Genomic DNA, 14,503 nt, shown 5'->3' with positions numbered 1-14,503 from the left:
TCTTATATAGTATAGTATGACAAGGTCCTTTGTGACTGGCTTCTTTTATTTAGTATAATGTCTTCAGGATTCATCTATATTGTAGCGTTTATAAGAACTCTATTTTTATTGCCAAATAACTTTCCATTTTATGTTTATACTATGTTTTATTAATCCATTCACCAGTTGATGGATATTTGGTTTGTTTCTACTTCTTGGATATTGTGAATAATGCTGCTATAACATTTGTGAACTATTTTTTGTGTGCATGTGTGTTTTCTAATTTCTTGGGTATGTATCTAAGAATATAAGTGCTGGGTTATATGGTCACTTTATGTTTAACATTTCACAGAACTGCCAAAGTGTTTTCCAGAGTGGCCACACAAGTTTTCACTACCACCAGCAATGCATGAATGTTCCTATTTTTCCACAGTCTCATCACTATTCATATTTTCTGGGACACCAGGGTGGCTCAGCAGTTGAGCATCTGCCTTCAGTTCAGGTCGTGATCCTGGAGTCCTGAGATTGAATCCCACATAGAGCTCCCCGCATGGAGCCTGCTTCTTCCTCTGCCTGTGTCTCTGCCTCTCTCTCTCTCTCTTTCTCTGTGTATGTGTGTGTCTCGTCTCATGAATATATAAATAAAATCTTTTTTAAAAATTCATATTTTCTTTTTCCTGTTATAGCTATTCTAGTAGATGTGAAGTGGTATCTTATCATGATTTTAATTTCAGTTTCCCTAATGATTAATGATGTTGAGCGTTTTTCTTATAAATCATGAAACATATATATTCTTTGGAGAATTATTAACTCTTAACTTGATTGTTTGTCTTTGATTAGCACATTTAAAGAGTTCTTTTTGTAGTTCAGATATGTCCCTTATTAAATGTACAACATTCATATATATTCTCCCATTTATATATTCTCACTTAACTCTATGGCATGTTTTGGAGAACAATTTTTCACTTTGTTGAAAAATAAAATGTGAAAAGCACATTTTATGTGCTTTTTTTCTCTCTTTCATTATTTGTGTTTTTGGTGTCACATGTAAGGTACTTTTATCTAATCTGAGAGTCCAAAGGTAAACTCCTAAATTTCTCACAAGAGTTTCACATTTTTAGCTTTTATATTTAGGTCTATTATCTAGTTAGAGTAATTATGTGATGGTGTGAAGACGGGGCTAACCTTTATCTTTTCCATGTAGATATCCAGTTATCCCAGCACCATTTGTTAAAGGCTATTTTCCCTCCATTGAATTGGCTTGGAATTACTGTTAAGAATAAATTGACCCTAACTACAAGGATTTATTTCTGTTCTATTTTATTCCATTGATCTATATATTTATGGCAGTACCCTACTATTTTGATTACTGTAGTTTTGTAACAAGTTTTGAAATAAAGAACTATGAATTCTTGAAATTGGTTCTTTTTCAAGATCCCCCCCTTCTATTCTGGATTCTTTATATTTCCATATGAATATTAGAATAATCTTGTCAAATTTTGCAAAAAGTCAGCTAAGATTCTGATAGGGATTGCACCAAATTTGAAGATAAATTTTGCTACATACCATAAATTTTGGTATACCATTTTTATTTTCAATCATCTAGAAGTATTTTCTAATTTTACTTGTTACTTCTTCTTTGGTCCATTTGGTTATTTGGAAATATGATGTTTAATTTGAACATAGTTCTAAATTTTCAAAATTTCCTTCTGTAATTAATTTCTAATTTATTTCAACTGTGGTTTGAGAACAACTCTTGCATAATTGAACTCTTTTCAGATTATTAAGAAATCTTTTATGGGCTAGCATATTATCTGTTCTGGAATTTTTTCCAAAAGTGTCAGAGGATCATGCGTATTCCACTTTAGTTGGGTAAAGTCTTCTATAGGTAGCTGTTAATCCTAGTTAGTATACAGTATTTTCTTTTTCCTTTTTTTTTAAAGATTTTATTTATATATTCATAAGAAAGAGAGACAGAGAGACAGAGAGAGAGAGAGGCAGAGACACAGGCAGAGGGAGAAGCAGCCTCCATGCAGGGAGCCTGATGTGGGACTGGATCCCGGGTCTCCAGGATCATGCCCCGGGCTGAAGGCAGAGCTAAACCGCTGAGCCACCAGGGCTGCACAGTATTTTTCAAGTATTCTCTCTTCTTCCCCCTCTCCCTGCTTCATGTTATGTGGAGGAGATTTGTACTCCATCAATAAAAGCCATTATTTATTTTTGTTATTTTTGTATCCCTGCGGTATGCTGATTCTAGACAAGCTCTTTTCTTTTTTCACTATATAATCTATGTCTAATTTTTTTCTGAGAAAATGAAAGATCATTTGAAGGTCTCACTCTAGGATATACTTCCACACTATAACCCAATTATAGGCAAATAAAAATCTGTTAATTAGAAATAAATATCCTTACTAATTACTAATATATATTATATACATGTAATATATATGTAATATGTATGATGTGTATATATATGTATAAATATAATACCTTTCCAAAATATTTAGGTAGTTAAGAGCATGACCCATCAACAAGTTTCACTATTAAAAATTAAAAATTCGGGATCCCTGGGTGGCGCAGCGGTTTAGCGCCTGCCTTTGGCCCAGGGAGCGATCCTGGAGACCCGGGATCGAATCCCACGTCGGGCTTCCAGTGCATGGAGCCTGCTTCTCCCTTCGCCTGTGTCTCTGCCTCTCTCTCTCTCTCTCTCTGTGACTATCATAAATAAAAAAAAAAAATTAAAAATTCCTAGTTCAAAAACAATTCCTAGTTTATAATATATTATTTGGCCTAATAAATTTCAAAGCTGGTTAGTATGCACATATATTTTTTATGCTCATATAGAAGAAAATAGATAAAACACTAACGTAGCCATAAGGTAACATTTCTTTACAAATAATAGAATTTACATTGCGTTTCTAATTAGGAATGACTATTGTTTAAAGTATTTTCTAAATTAATTCCTTCATATACATTTACAAAAATATTTTAAAAGAGGAGCATAGCAAAGCATATCACTTATGATGAATTGTAGTTTTGTATATATGTACTCAATACAATTTATAAATGCTAAAATATATTGTATATATAGCTGTTTTATTAAAACTGTTTAAATATTAATATGCTATATTAAAATTCTTAGGATAATATACTATAAACACAATCATAACCATATACCTGTAAGTATTTATTAAGGTAACGTCCAATCAATCACCTAAAGCCAAAAGCAAACTTTGGTTTCTTTAAAAATTTTTAATTTTCACTATACTAAGTTTATACAAGCATAATATGCTAGTATAATATATGCATTGCAGTAAAATATTTTCACTTACATATATAGATCAAAGGAAGTTTATAAAGTTGAGAGAAATAGATGAAATATTTCAAAACATTTTCTTCAGTTAATTATTACTTGAATTTTTTTAAATGTTAATATTGTATATTGTTCTAATTTGCATGTAGGAGGCTGTAACTGATCAACATTTCCAGCATGCTAGCTAGGAGAAAATAAATGAACTAAAACAAATTAATTTTAAATATGAGAACTATAGTTCAAAGAGGTCTATAGATATTAAATTTTGCAGAAGTAAAAAACCCTGCTAGGTAAGAAAATATTGACAGCTCCTTTCTCTTATAGAGAGATGTGCTAACACTGCCCAGGTAAGAGGATATTGAGACTGCCACAGGCAGAGGTATTCTCCTGGAATTAAAGAAGAACAGCGGATATTTTTAGGGGTAAATGGGCTAATATACATATTGAATTCTGTTAGAAACATAAACACAGAACTAGTTTTCCATGTTCACAAATCTTCTTCATAAAACTTTTGGGTGATATATGTTTATACAAGAAGCAAGAGCTAGACCTAGAATGCTTTGCAGTACTTAGAGATATAGCTGTTTTTAGTGGGAAAAGACCATCATAAACAAAAAATTGTTCATAGTCTCAAGAATTTTTTCTGGCTTCACTGAAGTATAATTACAAAATTGTAGGATATTTTAAGTATATAACATAATGAATTAATGTACTTTTAGTAGTCATTGTGAAAGGACTCCCCCATCAAGTTAATTAACACATCCATCATGTCACATATTTGTGACATCACATAAATGTGATGAGGACACTTAAGTTCTACTCTCTTAGCAAATTTTGATTATACAATATACCCTATTGTATTTTATTGTATTGATAATACAATAATATTGTATATAATCAACTGTAGTCATTTTATAAATTAGATTCTCAGATCTTATTCATATTATAAAAAAAGTTTATACTCTCTTACTAACCTCTTCCTTTTTCCCTACTCATCAGCCCCTAGCAAATTCTCTATCCTGTTTTTAGAACTTGGACTCTTTTTTGTTTGTTTTTAGTTTCCACATATAAGTTATACAAGGTGGCATTTTTCTTTTTCTGTTTGGCTTATTTCACTTAGCATAATGCCCAGTCATACTGTCACAAATGACAGGATTTCTTTTGTTTTTAGGGCTGAATAATATTCAATTATGTGTGTGTGTGCATGTGTGTATCTCATATATTCTTTATCCATTTACGTATTCATCTAAGGGCATTTAGACATTTTTATCATAAAAATGTATGACATTAAATTCACCAACTTAATCATTTTTAATTGAACAGTTCAGTGGGTTAAATTGCACAACATTCATATTGTAGTGCAAATGATCTCTAATAAATTTTCAGGTTGCAAAACTAGAACTCTATCCACAAGACTTTTGGAACCAGTGGTCAATTGAAAGTAACTAAATTTGCAAACAACATAGTCCTAGTCAGCCCAAGTTCTTACTGAATCAAAATAATCAAACTCTGGCATAGCTGTCTGAAGATTAAAATGTGTGCAGTCTCCGGGGTAAATAATACTTATTCTACTTTAGACAGCACTTTAAAATACAACATATGATAGGAAATTAAAATTAAAATTAAAAAATTAGATGCTCAAGAAGGAAGAGGAAAATGTGATTATTTAACAAAAACCATTAATAATTAGAAAAAATGTATTCAGCAGTTGGAAATATCAGACCAAAGGCTTAAAATGATTATTATGTTAAAGTATCTAAATAAAAGGATGAAAATTAGATTAAAAGATGGAAAACTTAGAAAAATTATCTCTTACAACAACAAAAATATCTTAAATAAAGATTTCAATGCAGGTAGTTAACATAAGGCTAGATGTAAAAGAAGAAGGAATTAATGACCTCAATGAAAAGTATATAGAAATTTTTCAAACTGATGAACATAGGGATTAAAAAGTACAGAAAAACAAACAAAATATGAGATGCATGTTAGACAATATCTTACTGACAATATGTGTAACTCCAGGCAACATTAAAAAAAAGAAAACCATACATAGGCACTAATATTTCAATTTCCTTTAAAATACCTTAAGCTTTAAAGTTCCTTTAAAATACCTTAAGCTCCTTAAACACAGAAATATATACAATATATAGATAGACAACATTGCTTGTATATAATATATAGATAGATAACATTGCCTTTCCATTCCTTACAAGCATTTTACTCTTCATATAACGTAAGAATTAGATCTGTTGCCCATTTTCTAGACAAGTGCCCTGATATGAGAGGATCAAGTGGTTGCAGCATAGATTAGGTCCCTAGGTTGAACCTCAAGTTATCAGAAAGACTAGAGAATAGTATATCTTAGATATTTACATTGTAGGAAATATGAAATCCAAACTGAAATTCAGAGATTCACAGAGTTTTTCTGACCCTTAGAAAAATATACTTCTATCTTAAAATGATAGTTGGGACCTAGCATCCTTTTCATCTTATATCCAAGCAGTAAAAATTGTCAGTATGTATATGTGCATGAATATATATGTATATTTATTCATTCACATATATATGTATGTAACAAATGTGTGTATGTACAAATAATTTGTTTATATTTATATAGTTTATTTATTTACTTGTTTCCCAGAAAGGAATGAGTTTTCTCTTACTTCACACAAATGAAGAAAATCTATTACCCTCCTTCTCTTCTCTATGAAGTGACTGGTTTCTCTAGCAAGGTTATTGTTTTGTTTTATTTTCCATATGGCTTTCATTGCATTTCACCTTAGGTAAGGTCTGTGGCAAAGGAGAGTCAACATACTCATAATTTACTTTAGTTAATAAGAAATTATTGCCCAGGAGTCCAAGATGGCAGAAGAGTAGAAAACCTTAGTTTTGTCTGGTCCCAGAATTCAGCTGGATAGCCATCAAATCATTCTGAACAATGCAAACTCAACCAGAGATTTAAAAAAAATAGCTGCAACTCTACAAGTTGAAAAGTGACTACTTTCTGCAAGAATGACAAGATGGAAATCTCACCTCAAAAAAGAGAACAAGAGCCAGTACTGACTGCTGGGGACCTAATGAGTATCAGCATAAGTAAGATGTCAGAACTAGAGTTCAGTATAATAATTATAAATATACTAGCTGGGCATGAAAAAAAGCATAGAAGACACTAGAGAATCCCTTTCTGGAGAAGTAAAAGAACTAAAATATAATCTAATTGAATTCAATGAGGCTATTAGAGATGCAATACAAAATGGAGGCTCTACTTGCTAAGATAAATGTGGCAGAAGAGAACTAGTGATAAAGAAGGCAAAATAATGGAGAATAAAGAGACTAAGAAAAAGAGAAATAAACAACTACTTGATCACGAGGAGAAATTTGAGAGATAAGTGATAGCATAAAACAAAACAATATTAGAATAATTGGGATCCCCCCCCCAAAAGAAAAAGAATAATTGGGATCCCAGAGTAAGGAAGGAGAGAGAGAGAGAGAGAGAGAGAGAGAGAAGGTATATTGGAGCAAATTATAGTGGAAAACTTCCCTAATTTGGTGAAGGAAACAGGTATTCAAGTCCAGGAGGCAGAGAGAACCCCCCACAAAATCAATAAATAGAGGTCAACACTCTGATATTTAATAGTGAAACTTGCAAATCTCAGAGACAAAGAAAAATTTCTGAAAGCAATTTAGGACAAGAGGTCCAGAAACTGGAAAGGTAAAAACATTAGACTGGCTGTAGACCTCTCCACAGAGACCTGACAGGCCAGAAAGGACTAGCATGATATATTCAGGGTGCTAAATGAGAAAACTATGAAATCAACAATATTTTATCTAGCTAAGATGTCATTCAAAATAGAAAAAGAGGGGATCCCTGGGTGGCTCAGCGGTTTATAGCCCCTGCCTTCAGCCCGGGGCGTGGTCCTGGAGTCCCGGGATCGAGTCCCACCTCGGGCTCCCGGCATGGGGCCTGCTTCTCCCTCTGCCTGTGTCTCTGCCTCTCTCTCTGTGTCTTTCATGAATAAGTAAATAAAATATTTAAAAAAATAGAAGAAGAGATAAAAAGCTTCCAAGACAAACAGAAACTAAAGGAATTTGTAATCAATAAACCAGCCCTGCAAAAAATATTAAAAGGGACCCTTTAAGTGAAGAGACCCCAAAAATAACACACCAGAAAGCACAGAGACAATATACAGAAACAGTGACTTTACAAGTAATACAATGACACTAAATTCATATCTTTCAGTAATTACTCTGAATGGAAATGGGCTAAATGCTACAATAAAAGACACAAGGAGGGCAGCCAGGGTGGCTCAGCGGTTTAGCGCCACCTTCAGCCCGGAGTGTGAGGATTCAGCCCGGGGCTTCAGGGATCAAGCCCGACATCAGGCTCCTTGCACGGAGCCTGCTTCTCCCTCTGCCTGTGTCTCTGCCTCTCTCTCTCTCTCTCTCTCTCTCTCTCTCTCTCTCTCTCTCTCTCTCTCTGTGTCTTCTATGAATAAATAATAAAATCTTTTAAAAAAAGACACAGGGAATCAGATTGGATAAAAAAAAACAAGACCCATCCAAATGCTGTCTACAAGAGACCAAAAAAATGGGATCATTCCCTGCAAATTTTCAGACCACAATGCTTTGAAACTGATTTGGAGAGAACACAAAAATACATGGAGGCTAAAAAGCATCCTACTATAGAATAAATGGGTCAACCAGGATACTAAAGATGAATTTTTTAAGAATCAAGGAAACAAATGAAAATGAAAACACAACTGTTTAATACCTTTGGGACACAGCAAAGGCAGTCCTAAGAGGGAAGTATACAAGCCACTCTTAAGAAACAAGAAAGGTCTTGTTTACAAAAGAAGCTGGAGGATGGCTAAAAGGATGGCTAATAAAGCTCTAAGTCAGCAGGAGAAGAGAATTAATAAAGACTAGAGCAGAAATCAATGAAATACAAACCAAAAGAACAGTAGAACAGAAAGAATTAATACGATAGATAAACCACTGGCCAGATTTATCAAAAAGAAAAGAGAAAGGACTCAAATAAATAAAATTATGAATGAAAAAGGAGAGATCACAACCAACTGCAAGGAAATATTAATGATTTTAAAAATATATTATAAGCAACTATATGCCAACAAATTAGGCAATCTGGAAGAAATTGATGCATTCATAAAGAAGTGCAAACTACCAAAACTGAAACAGGAAGAAACAGAAGATCTGAACAGACCCATAACCAACAAAGAAATTGAAACAATAATCAACCATCTCCCAAAAAAACCAGAGTCCAGGATCAGATGGCTTCCCAGAGGAATCCTATAACACATGGAAAGAAGAATTAATATATATTCTTCCGAAGCCGTTTCAAAAAATAGAAATGGAAGGAAAACTTCCAAACTCTTTCTATGAGGCCAGCATTACCTTGATCCCCAAACCAAAGACCCCACCAAAAAAGGAGAATTATAGACCAATATCCCTGATGAACATGGATGCCAAAATTCTCACCAAGATACTAGCCAACAGGATCCAACAGTACATTAAGAGGATTATTGACCATGACCAAGTGGTATTTATTCCTGGGCTACAGGGGTGGTTTAACATCAATAAATCAATCAACGTGATACATCACGTGAATAAAAGACAAGAAGAATATGATCCTCTCAATAGATGCAGATAAAGCTTTTGACAAAATATAGCATCCTTTCTTGATTAAAACTCTTCACCTTGTAGGGATAGAGGGAACGTATCTCAATATCATAAAACTCATATATGAAAATCCCACAGTGAATATCATTCTCAGTTGGAAAAAACTGAAATCTTTTCCCTTAAGGTCAGGAGCACGACACGGGTGTTTGCTATATCACCACTGTTGTTTAATATGGTACTAGAAGTTGTAGCCTCAGTAATCAGACAATAAAAAGAAATAAAGAGCATCAGAATTGGAAAAGAAGAAGTCAAACACTCACTCTTTGCAGATGACATGATATTATATGTGAAAAATCCATCCCCTCCCCCCAAATTGCTAGACCTCATACAGCAATTCAGCAATGTGGCAGGATACAAAATCAATGCAAAGAATTGAGTTTCATTTCTATACACTAACAATGAGACAGAAGAAAGAGAAATTAAGGAGTCAAACACATTTACAATTGAACCAAAATCCATAAGATACCTAGGAATAAACCTAACCAAAGAAGCAAAAAATATGTTCTCAGAAAATTGTAGACCACTCATGAGAATAATTGAGGAAGACCAAAAGAAATGGAAAAATGTTCCATGCTCATGAATTGGAAGAACAAATATTGTTAAAATGTCTATTCTACCTAGAGCTATCTACACATTCATTGCAATGCCTATCAACTTTTTTCATCCAGCCAAAGAAATGTTGAAAAGCAAAACCAAAACTGGTGGAATCACAATCCTGGACTTCACGCTCTATTACAAAGCTCTAATCCTCAAGACAGTATGGTATTGGCACAAAATAGATAGATCCATGGAACAGAATACAGAAGCCAGGGAGCAGAATAGAGAAGCCAAAATGGACTCTCAACTTCTCGATTTACTCAATGCTATTTGTTGAAGAAACTGTCTTTTTTTCTTTTCCCATTGGATATTCTTTCCTGCTTTGTTGTATATTTGTTGACCATAGAGTAAATTGCACAGTTACGGGCAGAAGAATGAAACTAGACTGTTTCTTCACACCGTACACAAAAATAGACTAAAAATGAATGAAAACCCTAATTATGAAACAGAAATTCATCAAAATCCTAGAGGAGAACACAGGAAGCCACCTCTATGACTTTGGCCACAGCACCTTTTTTGCTAGACACATCTCCAAAGGCAAGGGACACAAAGGCAAAAATGAACTGCTGGGACTTCATCAAGATAAAAAAAGCTTTTGCACAGCAAAGAAAACAGTCGACAAAATCAATGACAACTGACAGAATGTGAAACATATTTGCAAATGACTTATCAGATGAATTGCTAGTATCCCAAATCTATAAATAACTTATCAAACTCATCACCTGAAGAACAAATAATCCAATCAATAAATGGGTAGAAAACATGGACAAACATTTCTCCAAAGAAGATATACAAATGGTTAATAGACATATGAAAAAATGCTCCACATCACTTGGCATCAGGGAAATACAAATCAAAACCACAGTAAGATACCACCTGACACTGGTCAGCATGGCTAAAATGAACAAATCAGGAAAGATCAGATGTTGGTGAGGATGTGGAGAAAGGGGAACCGTCTTACACTGTTGGTGGGAATGAAAGCTGGTACATACACCCTGGAAAACAGCCTGGAGGTTCCAAAAAGTTGAAAATAGAGTTGAAAATAGAGCTAATTTATGACCCAGCAATTGCACTACTAGAGATTTAATCCCAGAGATACAAATGCAGTCATCCAAAGGGGCACCTGCATCCCAATGTGTATGACAGCATTCTCCACAATAGCCAAACTATGGAAAGAGCCCAGATGTCCATCTACAGATGAACAGATAGATAGATAGATATAGATATAGATATAGATATAGATATAGATATAGATATATAGATATAATGGAAAATTACTCAGCCATCAAAATGAAATCTTGCTATTTGCAATGACATGGATAGAACTAAAGGCTATTATGCTAAGAAAAATAAGTCAGTCAGAGAAAGACAATTATCATATGATCTCACTCATTTGTGGAATTTGATAAACAAAACAGAGGATCATAGGGGAAAAGAGGAAAAAATAAACAAGACAAAATCTGAGAGGGAGACAAACCATAAGAGACTCTTAATCATAGGAAACAAACTGAGGGTTGCTGGAGGGGAAGGGGGTGAGGGGATGGGATAACTGGATGATGGACATTAAGGAGGACCCATGATGTAGTGAGCACTGGGTATCATATAAGACTGATAAATCACTGACCTCTACCTCTGAAACTAACAATATATGTTAATTGAATTTAAATTTAAAAATTAAAACAAACAAGAAGAAATAATGCCCAATCCAGAACACTCCAACAACAACAAGAAATTATTGCTGAATCCAGAACACTTCATCTGCACATTGAGGATAAACTGAATGACCATAATAAAGAAAAACTAAATCCTGGGGCACCAGTTGCCTGATGCCAGTTATTCTGAAAGGACAAAATAAAACTAGCGCTTTTACTGTTGGAAAAACTGCATACTATATCTAGCTGTTACTACGGAAGGAACTGCCAAGTTGAAGAAGTGTTATTAGAGTAATGTTCACAAGAAGAGAAACAGACAAGAAGACTACATGAATGTCCTAAGAATGATCAAGCTCCTTTTTCCTCCTCCTAACTAACTTATAGTCTCCTTCTACTGCCATCTATCTTCAGAGGATAATGGAGCTGGCTGGAACAGCAGACATATGCTTTTCATAGTTCTAGATCCAGTATCAAAGAGTAGACTAGATAAGAGAAAACTTGTAGGTCAGAGATAACAACTAACATCACAGAATGTTTTTAAGAAAGTGGAGGATATCCCATCAATTTATATCATCTGATATTCCTGTGTTGTTGTTTTTTTTTTCTTTCTGAGATAGCATCATTTTAACCTGAAGTGAAGAGAAAATTTTTCCAGTTTTTTTAATGTTTGTTCAGATTATATTCTAAGTATTTAGAAAGGAAAATAGATTTGTTCTCTTTAAGATTTATGTTAAAAAGTGTACAGGTTGTTGAGTATAAAAGCATTAGTCTCTTAAATTATGTTCTAAGTAGGAGCAAAAGGTAAATGAAATAACAAAGCGCAAACGCAACCTATTTGTTGGTTTGACAAAAGGAACAAATTTCATCAAAATATCTTATGACTCTAAAAAATTTTGTTCAGCTGGATGGAAAAGACAAATGCGGAGGGGGTGATGGCTAACAGAGATACCTAGTGTTTTCTGATGTTTGTCAGGATTTGTGCAGTGCTACAAATATAGACCTACACATTCATAGTGTGAGAAAATGTCATTATTCCCTTTACCAAAGAAATGGATTTTGTTTAGTAAATACACTTATAGTTATAAGTAGGAAAAGGTTAGGAAAAGGTTAAACCCTTGAGGGAATCATTAGGTAGAAAGTCTATGAAAGAACTAGCTAAAATTTTCTCCATGAGAAATAAGCAAGAGCCTGTGGAGTAAGAGAAGGATAAGGGAAGAGAATAGCAGCAACATGGCATGAGATTAGGGTTAGAAAAGCAGCAACATGGCATGAGATTAGGGTTAGAAACAAGAGAAAAAAAGCCAATATAAACATATCCCAAGATATAGGATATGAAAAACAAAAAACACACATGCCACATCTTCTTTATTGATTCATCCATGGACACAGGTTGTTTCCATGTCTTGGCCTTTGTAAATAATGCTGCAGTGAACACAGGGTTGTGTATATCTCCTCAAACTAATCATTTTGTTTTCTTTGGGTAAATACCCAGAAGTAGAATTGCTGGATCATAAGGTATTTCTCTTCTTTAAAATTTCTTTTTTTTTTTTTTTTTTTTCTTCTTTAAAATTTCTTGATGAACGGAAGCTATCCAGGCCTACTGACAGCTAGTCAGGCGCTCCAAAACTTTAAAATTTTAAAATGAACAAAGTTGACAGTTAACTCAGGGGCTTCTCTTTTAGTTTTCATTTCAGCTAATGTATTAATATTCAATAGAAAAATTATAATTGAAATTATTTAAAGACAACATTATCAAAACAGAAAGAACTAGCAATGACCTAAAAAAAACAAATTAGTGGAAATGTAGACATTTTCAATCTATCAAAAATAATATTAATGATATTAAAGAACCAGGTTATCTGGGATAACACAGTCTATTGAGTACATAGGACTCAAAGGAATAATGCATCAAGACAAAGATCGACCTATGCACATTCAAATTTCAGCATTGACACTGGTGACTTAGGTTGAATAGGAGTCATGATTGTGGAAAAGAAAAAAGGTGAACATATTTGAGTATCATTTAAGAGTCAGACTCTATTATATTTGGTAGGAGTGTTATAGAGGAGAGGGATAACTTTAGGTCTGCAGGATAGATACATAGAGGAAAACCTGATCTTGAAGCAAGGAAGTGATGACAAATAGGAATATACTAGAACAAGCTGGGACCTATGAAGACAAATAACTCATGTCTGTTTCTCACTGTTACCATCCTTGACAATGCAGATGACATATAAAAGAAGATGATATTCTTTACCATGAAATCATATATATACCTAGCTGAAGTTCAATGAAACTGAAGAAAAAAAAATCTGACAGAGGCTGGAAACCCTGTGCACTCAGCTGCTGTCTTACACCAACAATGTGTACTAGTAGATTAGTGACAATGTGCACAAGTTGCAGTGATGCCTGGCACACAATACCAACATTCACAGGGTAGTGGTTGCTGTTAACTGCATTATTCCAATTCTCATAAAAACTTCTCTTGGGGACAAAATATAATGAAAAATTACATAAGGCAAGTGCCTTTGTAAAACATTTCAGCTTAGCTATGTCGACACAATACAAAACCACTACAAGTTTTATGACTTTGAGGTCAGAAAGTATTAGAAGTACTTGCAGCAGATAGGAATGATGTAAGAGATAGCTGGCAAATCTCAACTAGACAATCATAGTGCAAACCCCTAATGTTTTGTAGTAAGACTATGACTTCCTTTGCTAACAATCATTCTCTGAAAAGCAGTCTTTGGATTGCTACTAGACCAGATAGTTGTTGGATGTCTGACTGTGGGAAATCATATGAACACATCACTCATCATAAATTGATCCAGTGAATAAAATCAGACCTGTGCAGCAACATACAATGGATATTGTATATCTGACATGGTGTCTAAGCAGGACCTGGGGCAAAAATATATATAAATTACAATTGGTTCAGGGGCCCCTGTGTGGCTTAGTAGGTTAGGTGTCTGCCTTCAGCTCAGGTCATGATCCTGGGGTCTGGGACTGAGCCCCACATTGGGCTCCCTGCTCATCAGGGAAGTCAGCTTCTCCCTCTCCCTCTGCCTCTACTTGTGCTTTATCTCACACTCACTCTGTCTCTCAAATAAATAAACAAAATTTAAAAAAATTAATTAAAAAAATACAGTTTGCTCAGATACCTATTGTGCTTGCTCCGGTTGCTTTGTTACCCACATTTCAACCAACACTGATGACTACATGGAGAATTCCCTTTGATCAATTAGTATAGAAAGTGTGGTTTATA

This window comes from Canis lupus, chromosome 3 (assembly GCF_011100685.1).
Source record: "Canis lupus familiaris isolate Mischka breed German Shepherd chromosome 3, alternate assembly UU_Cfam_GSD_1.0, whole genome shotgun sequence".
Taxonomy (NCBI): domain Eukaryota; kingdom Metazoa; phylum Chordata; class Mammalia; order Carnivora; family Canidae; genus Canis; species Canis lupus.
This window is presented reverse-complemented; position numbering follows the sequence as displayed.